Source organism: Cryptomeria japonica, unplaced genomic scaffold (assembly GCF_030272615.1).
Source record: "Cryptomeria japonica unplaced genomic scaffold, Sugi_1.0 HiC_scaffold_68, whole genome shotgun sequence".
NCBI lineage: Eukaryota > Viridiplantae > Streptophyta > Pinopsida > Cupressales > Cupressaceae > Cryptomeria > Cryptomeria japonica.
Genome location: NW_026728890.1, coordinates 40,001 through 51,047, shown reverse-complemented (window position 1 = coordinate 51,047; position 11,047 = coordinate 40,001). Strand labels below are relative to the sequence as shown.

General features: G+C 63.1%; 2 non-coding genes across 2 annotated transcripts; both read left to right on the top strand.

The window, feature by feature from the left end:
- Positions 1 to 675: 675 nt before the first annotated feature.
- LOC131863760 (5S ribosomal RNA) lies at positions 676 to 794 on the top strand. Its single transcript, XR_009362655.1, has one exon. It is a non-coding gene; the product is annotated as a 5S ribosomal RNA (ribosomal RNA).
- A 7,817-nt stretch (positions 795 to 8,611) lies between these two features.
- On the top strand, positions 8,612 to 8,730 carry LOC131863751 (5S ribosomal RNA). Its single transcript, XR_009362646.1, has one exon. It is a non-coding gene; the product is annotated as a 5S ribosomal RNA (ribosomal RNA).
- Positions 8,731 to 11,047: the final 2,317 nt, after the last annotated feature.

Sequence of the window (11,047 nt, the reverse complement as noted above, 5' to 3'; positions counted from 1 at the left end):
CCGGTTGCCCTGTCTTCGACCTGGGAACCCAATTTTGGTCCTCGGGTCCCATTTTTTTTTGTCTCGCATCCCACTTTTGGCCTGTGGCCTTTTCGGGGTCGATTCTCGTTTTGGGCATCAGAGCATGTTTCTTCTCCTAAAACCCAATATTTGTTTATTAAGTCTCGGAACACATTTTTGTTCTCGTGGACCCATCATGGGTCTTGGAACGCATTTGTGGTCCTTGGGTCCCATTTTGCATCCCGAAACTTGTGTTTTGGTGCTTGATCCCTATTTTGGGTGCCCACCTTGCACCAAGTGCGCACCCGGGGCAAACCGAGCGCCTTGGTGCACCGGGGCAAGATCGAGCGTGCACCCGAGGCGCCCCGAACATGCACCAAGGTGCACTCGGCCCACATGTGAGCGCAGGTCGTTGCGCCCGAGGTGGTGTGTGGGCACCGCGTTGCAGACGGGACACTGCACGCACACGACGCCCCCTCCAGGTGCACGCACGTAGGCCGGGCCGGGTGCACACCCGACGCCCTAGCAAGGTGCGCGCACCCGGGCAGGGCTCACACTTGGCGAACGGGGCGCACTTCGCGAGGGAGGGTGTGCACCTCGACGGGGGTGGGTGGCCGGGGTGGATTCGCACGTGGGTCGCGGTTTGCTAAGTACACACTGCGACAAGCTCATAACGGGTGCGATCATACCAGCATTAGTGCACCGGATCCCATCAGAACTCCGCAGTTAAGCGCGCTTGGGCCGGAGTAGTACTGGGATGGGTGACCTCCCGGGAAGTCCCGGTGTTGCACCCTTTTTTAGTTTTTCGCCGGGCGTCGCAATGCTATTTGAATAAACCTTTTGCCCGTTTGCGTTCTCGTCGGGGCCGGGCCGGGCCGGGGTGCGCTGCCCGCACTACCGCGCGCGCGGGGGCGACACCGAGCGCGCACCCGAGGCACCCCGAGCACACAGGCCACGGTGCAACCCGGGCGTTGTGCGCGCACCCCGGTGCGCCCGAGGTGCTGCGCGCGCACCCAGGTGAAATCGGTGTGCACCTCGGCCAGTGCGCGCTCGGTCGAGTCGCGCACGTTGGCCAAGGTGCACGGTGATGTTTCTTACTCTAAGGTTCCGCACCAGACGCCCGGGACAGGTGAGCGAAGCTGGGCGGGGCCGGGTGCGCGGCCGGGGCAGGTGCACGCAGCTGGAGAGAGCTTTGGAGCACACTTCGGAGCGCACCAATGATGCGCTCCATTCAAATGTTTCCTGAAAAGGCAAAAAAAGTTGAGATTATAGAATTTCCCACTTGAGAGATTGTAAAAAAAAAAAATTTAAAATGAAGGAAACGCGGGTGCCAAGGTGTGCGCAGCCCAGCCAAGGTGTGCGCACCAAGGCGCCCACCCTGGCGAAGGTGCACGCAAGGTGCGCACCCGAGGCAAACCGGACAATTAACCCAACTTTCGACTTCGCGCGCACCTTGGAGCGCACTTCGGAGCGCTCCTTGGTGCGCACCAATCTTGGGCACCTCGGAGTGCACCATGGCGCCCACCAAGGTGCGCACCCGGGGCAAACCGAGCTCCGACTTCGTGCGCACCTTGGAGCGCACGAAAGGTGCGCACCATGGCGCCCACCAAGGTGCGCAGCCCAGCCAAGGCGTGCGCATCAAGGTGCGCACCCTGGCGAAGGTGCGCACCCGGGGCAAACCGAGCTCCGACTTCGTGCGCACCTTGGAGCGCACAAAAGGTGCGCAACCCAGCCAAGGTGTGCGCACCCCGGTCAAACCGAGCTCCGAATCGTGCGCACCAGAGGTGCACGCCATCGTGCGCACCTTGGAGCACACTTCGGAGCCCTCCTTGGTGCGCGCCGATGTTGCGCACCTCGGAGCGCACCCGGGGAAAACAATGCAATTAACCCGACTTTCGACTTCGTGGGCACCTCGGAGCGCTCTCGGGTTCGCACCTCGGAGCACACCGAGGTGCGCACCTTTGATGCGCTGCCTTCACCAATTTCCAGAAAAGGCAAGAAAACATTGAGAAGGTGTGCGCACCGAGGTGCCCACCCTGGCGAAGGTGCACGCGAGGTGCGCACCCGGGGCAAACCGGGCTCCGACTTCGTGCACGCCGCACCTTGGAGCACACTTCGGAGCGCTCCTTGGTGCGCACCAGGGCGCGCAACCCAGCCGAGGTGCCCACCCCGGCGAAGGTGCACGCGAGGTGCGCACCCGGGGCAAACCGGGCTCCGACTTCGTGCACGCCATGGTGCCCACCGCGGCGAAGGTGCACGCGAGGTGCGCACCCGGGGCAAACCGGGCTCCGACTTCGTGCACGCCGCACCTTGGAGCACACTTCGGAGCGCTCCTTGGTGCGCACCATGGTGCCCACCAGGGCGCGCAACCCCGCCGAAGGTGCACGCGAGGTGCGCACCCGGGGCAAACCGGGCTCCGACTTCGTGCACGCCGCACCTTGGAGCACACTTCGGAGCGCTCCTTGGTGCGCACCATGGTGCCCACCAGGGCGCGCAACCCCGCCGAAGGTGCACGCGAGGTGCGCACCCGGGGCAAACCGGGCTCCGACTTCGTGCACGCCATGGTGCGCACCGCGGCGAAGGTGCGCACCCGGGGCAAACCGGGCTCCGACTTCGTGCACGCCGCACCTTGGAGCACACTTCGGAGCGCTCCTTGGTGCGCACCAGGGCGCGCAACCCAGCCGAGGTGCCCACCCCGGCGAAGGTGCACGCGAGGTGCGTACCCGGGGCAAACCGGGCTCCGACTTCGTGCACGCCGCACCTTGGAGCACACTTCGGAGCGCTCCTTGGTGCGCACCATGGTGCCCACCAGGCCGCGCAACCCAGCCAAGGTGTGCGCACCAAGGTGCACGCGAGGTGCGCACCCGGGGCAAACTGGGGTCCGACTTCGTGCACGCCGCACCTTGGAGCACACATCGGGGCGCTCCCGGGTTCGCACCGGCGTTGCGCACCGTGGTGGGCACCTCGGAGCACACCAAGGTGGGCAGCGAGGTGCGCACCTTTGATGCGATGCCTTCACTAATTTCCATAAAAGGCAAAAAAAAAACGAGATTTTAAAATTTCCGTTTTGAAAGATAGTGAGAAAAAGGGAATGCTGGTGCCATCTTGAGCCCGCCCTGGTGCGCAGCCCAGCCAAGGTGTGCGCACCAAGGTGCCCACCCTGGCGAAGGTGCGCGCCCGGGCAATTAATCCAACTTCCAACTTCGCGCGCGCCAGGGTGGGAGCGCACCCAACAACCGGGCCTGGGAAGAGCCAATGCGAGAAACCCCACCAAACGCTCTGACAAAAAAAGAGGGGGCGCTCCAGTAACCCCGCTTCGGAGCGCACCCTGGGCAAACCCAGCCAAGGTGCCCACCCCGGCCAAGGTGCAGGCGAGGTGCGCACCCGGGGCAAACCGGGCTCCGACAACGTGCACGCCGCACCTTGGAGCACACTTCGTAGCGCTCCCGGGTGCGCACCTCAGAGCACACCAAGGTGGGCAGCGAGGTGCGCACCTTTGATGCGCTGCCTTCACTAATTTCCAGAAAAGGCAAAAAAAAAAGGAGATTTTAAAATTTCCGTTTTGAAAGATAGTGAAAAAAACGGAACGCGCGTGCCATCTTGAGCCCGCCCTGGTGCGCAGCCCAGGTAAGGTGCCCACCCTGGCAAAGGTGCGCACCCGGGCAATTAACCCTACTTCCGACTTCGTGCGCGCCAGGGTGGCAACCGGGCCTCGGAAGAGCCAATGCGAGAAACCCCACCAAACGCTCCGACAAAAAAAGAGGCGGCGCTCCAATAACCCCGCTTCGGAGCGCAGCCGGGGCAAACCCAGCCAAGGTGCCCACCCCGACGAAGGTGCACGCGAGGTGCGCACCCGGGGCAAACCGGGCTCCGACAACGTGCACGCAGCACCTTGGAGCACACTTCGAAGCACTCCCGGGTGCCCACCGGCGTTGCGCACCGTGGTGGGCAGCGAGGTGCGCACCTTTGATGCGCTGCCTTCACTAATTTCCAGAAAAAGGCAAAAAAAAATGAGATTTTAAAATTTCCGTTTTGAAAGATAGTGAAAAAAAAGGAACGCGGGTGCCATCTTGAGCCCGCCCTGGTGCGCAGCCCAGGCAAGGCATGCGCACCAAGGTGCCCACCCGAGGTGCACACCCGGGGCAAACCGGGCTCCGACTTCGTGCAGGCCGCACCTTGGAGCACACTTCGGAGCGCTCCTTGGTGCGCACCATGGTGCCCACCAGGGCGCGCAACCCAGCCAAGGTCTGCACACCAAGGTGCCCACCCCGGCGAAGGTGCACGCGAGGTGCGCACCCGGGGCAAACCGGGCTCCGACTTCGTGCACGCCATGGTGCCCACCGCGGCGAAGGTGCACGCGAGGTGCGCACCCGGGGCAAACCGGGCTCCGACTTCGTGCACGCCGCACCTTGGAGCACACTTCGGAGCGCTCCTTGGTGCGCACCATGGTGCCCACCAGGGCGCGCAACCCAGCCAAGGTGTGCGCACCAAGGTGCACGCGAGGTGCGCACCCGGGGCAAACCGGGGTCCGACTTCGTGCACGCCGCACCTTGGAGCACACATCGGAGCGCTCCCAGGTTCGCACCAGCGTTGCGCACCTTTGATGCGCTGCCTTCACTAATTTCCAGAAAAGGGAAAAAAAAACGAGATTTTAAAATTTCCGTTCTGAAAGATAGTGAAAAAAACGGAACGCGGGTGCCATCTTGAGCCCTTCCTGGTGCGCAGCCCAGGCAAGTTGTGCGCACCAAGGTGCCCACCCTGGCGGAGGTGCGCGCCCGGGGCAATCCGGGCTCCGACTTCGTGCACTGCATGGTGCCCACCAAGGCGCGCAACCCAGCCAAGGTGCCCACCGCAGCGAAGGTGCACGCGAGGTGCGCACCCGAGGTGCACACCCGGGGCAAACCGGGCTCCGACTTCGTGCACGCCGCACCTTGGAGCACACTTCAGAGCGCTCCTTGGTGCGCACCAGGGCGCGCAACCCAGCCGAGGTGCCCACCCCGGCGAAGGTGCACGCGAGGTGCGCACCCGGGGCAAACCGGGCTCCGACTTCGTGCACGCCATGGTGCCCACCGCGGCGAAGGTGCGCACCCGGGGCAAACCGGGCTCCGACTTCGTGCACGCCGCACCTTGGAGCACACTTCGGAGCGCTCCTTGGTGCGCACCATGGTGCCCACCAGGCCGCGCAACCCAGCCAAGGTGTGCGCACCAAGGTGCACGCGAGGTGCGCACCCGGGGCAAACCGGGGTCCGACTTCGTGCACGCCGCACCTTGGAGCACACATCGGGGCGCTCCCGGGTTCGCACCGGCGTTGCGCACCGTGGTGGGCACCTCGGAGCACACCAAGGTGGGCAGCGAGGTGCGCACCTTTGATGCGATGCCTTCACTAATTTCCATAAAAGGCAAAAAAAAAACGAGATTTTAAAATTTCCGTTTTGAAAGATAGTGAGAAAAAGGGAATGCTGGTGCCATCTTGAGCCCGCCCTGGTGCGCAGCCCAGCCAAGGTTTGCGCACCAAGGTGCCCACCCTGGCGAAGGTGCGCGCCCGGGCAATTAACCCAACTTCCAACTTCGCGCGCGCCAGGGTGGGAGCGCACCCAACAACCGGGCCTGGGAAGAGCCAATGCGAGAAACCCCACCAAACTCTCTGACAAAAAAAGAGGGGGCGCTCCAGTAACCCCGCTTCGGAGCGCACCCTGGGCAAACCCAGCCAAGGTGCCCACCCCGGCCAAGGTGCAGGCGAGGTGCGCACCCGGGGCAAACCGGGCTCCGACAACGTGCACGCCGCACCTTGGAGCACACTTCGTAGCGCTCCCGGGTGCGCACCTCAGAGCACACCAAGGTGGGCAGCGAGGTGCGCACCTTTGATGCGCTGCCTTCACTAATTTCCAGAAAAGGCAAAAAAAAAAGGAGATTTTAAAATTTCCGTTTTGAAAGATAGTGAAAAAAACGGAACGCGCGTGCCATCTTGAGCCCGCCCTGGTGCGCAGCCCAGGTAAGGTGCCACCCTGGCAAAGGTGCGCACCCGGGCAATTAACCCTACTTCCGACTTCGTGCGCGCCAGGGTGGCAACCGGGCCTCGGAAGAGCCAATGCGAGAAACCCCACCAAACGCTCCGACAAAAAAAGAGGCGGCGCTCCAATAACCCCGCTTCGGAGCGCAGCCGGGGCAAACCAAGCCAAGGTGCCCACCCCGACGAAGGTGCACGCGAGGTGCGCACCCGGGGCAAACCGGGCTCCGACAACGTGCACGCAGCACCTTGGAGCACACTTCGAAGCACTCCCGGGTGCCCACCGGCGTTGCGCACCGTGGTGGGCAGCGAGGTGCGCACCTTTGATGCGCTGCCTTCACTAATTTCCAGAAAAAGGCAAAAAAAAATGAGATTTTAAAATTTCCGTTTTGAAAGATAGTGAAAAAAAAGGAACGCGGGTGCCATCTTGAGCCCGCCCTGGTGCGCAGCCCAGGCAAGGCATGCGCACCAAGGTGCCCACCCGAGGTGCACACCCGGGGCAAACCGGGCTCCGACTTCGTGCAGGCCGCACCTTGGAGCACACTTCGGAGCGCTCCTTGGTGCGCACCATGGTGCCCACCAGGGCGCACCCGAGGCAAACCGGGCTCCGACTTCGTGCACGCCGCACCTTGGAGCACACATCGGAGCGCTCCCAGGTTCGCACCAGCGTTGCGCACCTTTGATGCGCTGCCTTCACTAATTTCCAGAAAAGGCAAAAAAAAACGATATTTTAAAATTTCCGTTCTGAAAGATAGTGAAAAAAACGGAACGCGGGTGCCATCTTGAGCCCTTCCTGATGCGCAGCCCAGGCAAGTTGTGCGCACCAAGGTGCCCACCCTGGCGGAGGTGCGCGCCCGGGGCAAACCGGGCTCCGACTTCGTGCACTGCATGGTGCCCACCAAGGCGCGCAACCCAGCCAAGGTGCCCACCGCAGCGAAGGTGCACGCGAGGTGCGCACCCGAGGTGCACACCCGGGGCAAACCGGGCTCCGACTTCGTGCACGCCGCACCTTGGAGCACACTTCAGAGCGCTCCTTGGTACGCACCAGGGCGCGCAACCCAGCCAAGGTGCTCACCCCGGCGAAGGTGCACGCGAGGTGCGCACCCGGGGCAAACCGGGCTCGGACTTCGTGCACGCCGCACCTTGGAGCACACATCGGAGCGCTCCCGGGTTCGCACCAGCATTGCGCACCTTTGATGCGCTGCCTTCACTAATTTCCAGAAAAGGCAAAAAAAAGAAAAAAATGAGATTTTAAAATTTCCGTTTTGAAAGATAGTGAAAAAAACGGAACGCGGGTGCCATCTTGAGCCCGCCCTGGTGTGCAGCCCAGGCAAGTTGTGCGCACCAAGGCACCCACCCTGGCCAAGGTGGGTCACGGGGTGGGTCCTAGGGTGGGTAACGGTGTGGGTACTAAGGTGCGTGCCAAGGTGGGTCATAGGGTGGGTGCCAAGGTGGGCACCAGGGTGGGTGTGCACCAACCCTAGCCAGGGTAGGTCACGGGGTGGTTGTCGGGGTGGGCGTCAAGGAGCCAAGGTGGGTGGCAAGTAGCCAAGTTGCGTGCCAAGGTGGGTGTCGGGGTGGGTGCCAAGGATCCAAGGTGGGTGCCAAGGAACCAAGGTGGGTGTCTGGGTGGGTGCCGAGGTGGGAGCCAGGGTGGGTCCCAAGGTGAGTGCAAAGGTGGGTGCCAGGGTCAAGGTGAGTGCCAATGTGGGTTCCAAGGTGCCAGGGTCAGGGTGAGTGCCAATGTGGGTTCAAAGGTGCTAAGTTGGGTGCGAGGTTGGGTGCGAGGGTGGGTGGGTGCCAAGGTGTGCTAGGTGGAAGCCCGGGTGGGTCGGCATCCCATGGGTGTCGAGTTGGGTGCCTGATGGGTGCTTCTTGTCAAGTTTTAGTCGTCGGGACTCATTTCGAGCCTTAGAGGTCGTTTCTTGTCCGGTTGCCCTGTCTTCGACCTGGGAACCCAATTTTGGTCCTCGGGTCCCATTTTTTTTTGTCTCGCATCCCACTTTTGGCCTGTGGCCTTTTCGGGGTCGATTCTCGTTTTGGGCATCAGAGCATGTTTCTTCTCCTAAAACCCAATATTTGTTTATTAAGTCTCGGAACACATTTTTGTTCTCGTGGACCCATCATGGGTCTTGGAACGCATTTGTGGTCCTTGGGTCCCATTTTGCATCCCGAAACTTGTGTTTTGGTGCTTGATCCCTATTTTGGGTGCCCACCTTGCACCAAGTGCGCACCCGGGGCAAACCGAGCGCCTTGGTGCACCGGGGCAAGATCGAGCGTGCACCCGAGGCGCCCCGAACATGCACCAAGGTGCACTCGGCCCACATGTGAGCGCAGGTCGTTGCGCCCGAGGTGGTGTGTGGGCACCGCGTTGCAGACGGGACACTGCACGCACACGACGCCCCCTACAGGTGCACGCACGTAGGCCGGGTCGGGTGCACACCCGACGCCCTAGCAAGGTGCGCGCACCCGGGCAGGGCTCACACTTGGCGAACGGGGCGCACTTCGCGAGGGAGGGTGTGCACCTCGACGGGGGTGGGTGGCCGGGGTGGATTCGCACGTGGGTCGCGGTTTGCTAAGTACACACTGCGACAAGCTCATAACGGGTGCGATCATACCAGCGTTAGTGCACCGGATCCCATCAGAACTCCGCAGTTAAGCGCGCTTGGGCCGGAGTAGTACTGGGATGGGTGACCTCCCGGGAAGTCCCGGTGTTGCACCCTTTTTTAGTTTTTCGCCGGGCATCGCAATGCTATTTGAATAAACCTTTTGCCCGTTTGCGTTCTCGTCGGGGCCGGGCCGGGCCGGGGTGCGCTGCCCGCACTACCGCGCGCGCGGGGGCGACACCGAGCGCGCACCCGAGGCGCCCCGAGCACACAGGCCACGGTGCAACCCGGGCGTTGTGCGCGCACCCCGGTGCGCCCGAGGTGCTGCGCGCGCACCCAGGTGAAATCGGTGTGCACCTCGGCCAGTGCGCGCTCGGTCGAGTCGCGCACGTTGGCCAAGGTGCACGGTGATGTTTCTTACTCTAAGGTTCCGCACCAGACGCCCGGGACAGGTGAGCGAAGCTGGGCGGGGCCGGGTGCGCGGCCGGGGCAGGTGCACGCAGCTGGAGAGAGCTTTGGAGCACACTTCGGAGCGCACCAATGATGCGCTCCATTCAAAAGTTTCCTGAAAAGGCAAAAAAAGTTGAGATTATAGAATTTCCCACTTGAGAGATTGTAAAAAAAAAAAATTTAAAATGAAGGAAACGCGGGTGCCAAGGTGTGCGCAGCCCAGCCAAGGTGTGCGCACCAAGGCGCCCACCCTGGCGAAGGTGCACGCAAGGTGCGCACCCGAGGCAAACCGGACAATTAACCCAACTTTCGACTTCGCGCGCACCTTGGAGCGCACTTCGGAGCGCTCCTTGGTGCGCACCAATCTTGGGCACCTCGGAGTGCACCATGGCGCCCACCAAGGTGCGCACCCGGGGCAAACCGAGCTCCGACTTCGTGCGCACCTTGGAGCGCACGAAAGGTGCGCACCATGGCGCCCACCAAGGTGCGCAGCCCAGCCAAGGCGTGCGCATCAAGGTGCGCACCCTGGCGAAGGTGCGCACCCGGGGCAAACCGAGCTCCGACTTCGTGCGCACCTTGGAGCGCACAAAAGGTGCGCAACCCAGCCAAGGTGTGCGCACCCCGGTCAAACCGAGCTCCGAATCGTGCGCACCAGAGGTGCACGCCATCGTGCGCACCTTGGAGCACACTTCGGAGCCCTCCTTGGTGCGCGCCGATGTTGCGCACCTCGGAGCGCACCCGGGGAAAACAATGCAATTAACCCGACTTTCGACTTCGTGGGCACCTCGGAGCGCTCTCGGGTTCGCACCTCGGAGCACACCGAGGTGCGCACCTTTGATGCGCTGCCTTCACCAATTTCCAGAAAAGGCAAGAAAACATTGAGAAGGTGTGCGCACCGAGGTGCCCACCCTGGCGAAGGTGCACGCGAGGTGCGCACCCGGGGCAAACCGGGCTCCGACTTCGTGCACGCCGCACCTTGGAGCACACTTCGGAGCGCTCCTTGGTGCGCACCAGGGCGCGCAACCCAGCCGAGGTGCCCACCCCGGCGAAGGTGCACGCGAGGTGCGCACCCGGGGCAAACCGGGCTCCGACTTCGTGCACGCCATGGTGCCCACCGCGGCGAAGGTGCACGCGAGGTGCGCACCTGGGGCAAACCGGGCTCCGACTTCGTGCACGCCGCACCTTGGAGCACACTTCGGAGCGCTCCTTGGTGCGCACCATGGTGCCCACCAGGGCTTGCAACCCCGCCGAAGGTGCACGCGAGGTGCGCACCCGGGGCAAACCGGGCTCCGACTTCGTGCACGCCGCACCTTGGAGCACACTTCGGAGCGCTCCTTGGTGCGCACCATGGTGCCCACCAGGGCGCGCAACCCCGCCGAAGGTGCACGCGAGGTGCGCACCCGGGGCAAACCGGGCTCCGACTTCGTGCACGCCGCACCTTGGAGCACACTTCGGAGCGCTCCTTGGTGCGCACCAGGGCGCGCAACCCAGCCGAGGTGCCCACCCCGGCGAAGGTGCACGCGAGGTGCGTACCCGGGGCAAACCGGGCTCCGACTTCGTGCACGCCGCACCTTGGAGCACACTTCGGAGCGCTCCTTGGTGCGCACCATGGTGCCCACCAGGCCGCGCAACCCAGCCAAGGTGTGCGCACCAAGGTGCACGCGAGGTGCGCACCCGGGGCAAACCGGGGTCCGACTTCGTGCACGCCGCACCTTGGAGCACACATCGGGGCGCTCCCGGGTTCGCACCGGCGTTGCGCACCGTGGTGGGCACCTCGGAGCACACCAAGGTGGGCAGCGAGGTGCGCACCTTTGATGCGATGCCTTCACTAATTTCCATAAAAGGCAAAAAAAAAACGAGATTTTAAAATTTCCGTTTTGAAAGATAGTGAGAAAAAGGGAATGCTGGTGCCATCTTGAGCCCGCCCTGGTGCGCAGCCCAGCCAAGGTGTGCGCACCAAGGTGCCCACCCTGGCGAAGGTGCG